Source organism: Aureococcus anophagefferens (genome assembly GCF_000186865.1).
Source record: "Aureococcus anophagefferens unplaced genomic scaffold AURANscaffold_7, whole genome shotgun sequence".
In the NCBI taxonomy this organism is placed as follows: domain Eukaryota; class Pelagophyceae; order Pelagomonadales; family Pelagomonadaceae; genus Aureococcus; species Aureococcus anophagefferens.
The window spans coordinates 660,195-662,734 of NW_008705567.1; positions in this window are offsets into that span (position 1 = coordinate 660,195).

The window sequence follows — 2,540 nt, forward strand, 5'->3', positions numbered from 1 at the left end:
GGCGGCGCAGGAAGGCGACGATGGCGTTGAAGCCGCTCGCGTTGACGGCCGTGACGGTCCAGGTCGTGTAGGTCTTGGCCGCGCGGCCGGGCGTCGGGTCCGGCGAGTCCGCGCTGCCCCACGCGAGCTTGCGACGAGCTGGGCTAAGCCCCGCGTAACTTAGAGGCTCCGTTAGACGTCCCCTCCACGAGTGGCAGCGGCCCCGTGGCGCCCCCGCTCGCACCGCCGTTCGCCCCCGTGCCGGACCGTCGGCGGCGCGCGCTGGCACCTGGAGGCGCCCCTCGCCATGACCCTCGATGGATTCCACCGCCCCCGGCTCGTCGCAGACCCCAGGATCGCTTCGCGCCCCCGCCGCAAAGTCTCGCGCTCCGGCCGCGTCGCGGTCCGCGGACCGTTTCGCCAGAGGTCGGCACATCGTCAACCCAACGCCATCCCGCGCCCTTCGGCGCGAACCCCGAGCGATCGCGCCGCTCCCGCCCGCCCAACAGCAGAGGGAACACTCCCCGGCGCCGCCGTACGGTCTCGGCCGTCGTCGCGGCGCCGCGCGCGCGCGCGCGCGCGGGAACATGTCGTCGTGCCCGGCGCGTCGCCGCAGCGACTTGGCCACAAAACTGGGGCGTCCGGCGAGCCGCTCGGCGGCCTCGGCGGGGCCCCGGAAGGCGCTGCATTCGTCGATCGCGCAAATGCGGCCGATTTCGCCGACGCCGCAACGCGCGCGTGCGGCGTCCTTTCGCGCCGCCTCTTCGCGGAGCGCGAGGCGAAGGGTATGAGAGCGTCGCGGCGCAAGCGCCGGGCCGCGAGGCGCGCGCGTCGCGGCGCGCGGGCCACTCGACAAATCTGTCGCATTGCCAAGGGCAATAGTGCACCAACCTCGGCACGCGTAGTAGCGATCGGTCGCCACTCTAGCGAGCTCAAAACACCGCGACATGTCAGACCGCGGCGTCCAGTTGGGGGCGCGGCGAACGACGCTATCGACCCACGGATGCGCCTCGTCGCCCCGAAGGGTCGTCGACGCGACGAGGCGTGCGTGACGCGAGGGAGCGGCGCTCGGAGAGCGACCATTTGTGGAGAGCGCGATTCACGAGCGACCCCGTGCGCGCCCGCCCCGACCACCCCCCTCCCCCCCGCGCGTTTAGGCCCGGCTCCGCGATGCCCGAGAAGGCCGGCGCCCCCGGCTACGGCAAGGTGCCCCCGCGCATCGCCGCGATCAACGACCGCAAGGCCGTCGGCGGCAAGATCTCGTCGCGGTCGCAGAACATGCTCGACATCCACTTCCTCATCCAGCGCGAGTACACCTACAAGGACGAGGCCGCCAAGCGCCAGGCGAAGCGCGACGCCAAGGCCTAGGGGGCTCGCGCCGCGCCGCGCGCGCCGCGATCGCTAGACCGCGGTCGCAAGAGCGTCACCTTACGAGATCGAGGAGCGGCGGCGGCGGCGGCGGCTTGCGCCGCGGGGGCCGCCGCGCGGGGGGCGCCGGGGGCGCGTCCGCGAGCGCGAGCGATACGGCCGGCTCGGGCGCGGCGACGACGACCGCGCCGGCCGGCTCGGGCGCGGCGACGTCGGCGGCCGCCTCGGCGCCGGGGCCGACGGCCGCCTCGGCGCCGAGGCCGACGGCCGGCTCGCCGTAGAGCGCGACCCGCGTCTCGCGCGCGTCCGCCGCGGCCTCGCGGCGCCAGTCGTCGCGGCCCGGCGCGGCCGCGGCGGGGCCCGACGCCGCGCGCGCGCGCGAGGGGGGCGACCGCTCGTCGGCGGGCGGCCGGCGGTCCGCCGCGAGCGCGGGCGCGAAGGTGCACTCGGCCGCGAGCGCGAGGTCCCGCCGCGCGCGCTCGCCGTCGACCTGGGAGGACAAGGGTGCGACATTCCCAGCTTTGGAGGCTCCTCTCTCGGCCGTTTTCCGCTCGTTTCGGCTCATTTGGGGACGGGCGATGATCTCTCGGAGCGGTCTCGAAGCGTGGATCTCTGGAACGATCGCGCGCGGCGCACTCACGTTGAAGCGAACTTTGAATCACCCGCGTCCCGCCCCGGTCGTCGACGCGGGCGTCGCGGTCGCTCCGCCAGTCCGCGGCGCGGTCCGCCTGCGTGGAACTCAAATGTTCAACCAGACGTCAATGTGCGCGTAGGCGACCGTTTCGACGCACGTCTTTCGGCCGTGCTTCGAGAACTCGAGGAGAGCCATCGATTCGTCCAAAAATCAGCCGAATCGACGTCGATGTGACCGAGATAGAGCGTTCTGAAGTTTGGTCGGGACCCCCCACACCAGTGGTTGATTTCCACACGGCGGTCCGCGATGGGCCGCCGCGGCGACGCCCGGTTCGGCGCGGCCCTGGCCTTGGGCGAGGCGCGGAGCTCCGCGGCCTCGCGCGCGCGCTCCGCGGCGCGCGCCGCGGCGAGCTTGTCGTCCCGGCGCCTCTGCCACTCCGCCGCGCGCCGCGCGAGGCCGTCGGGCCGCACCGTCCTCGCCGCCGGCGCCGGCGCCGGCGCGGCGGCGGTCGCTTGGCGCGCCCGGCGCGCCTCGGCGCGCGCCGCGAGCGCGGCCGTGC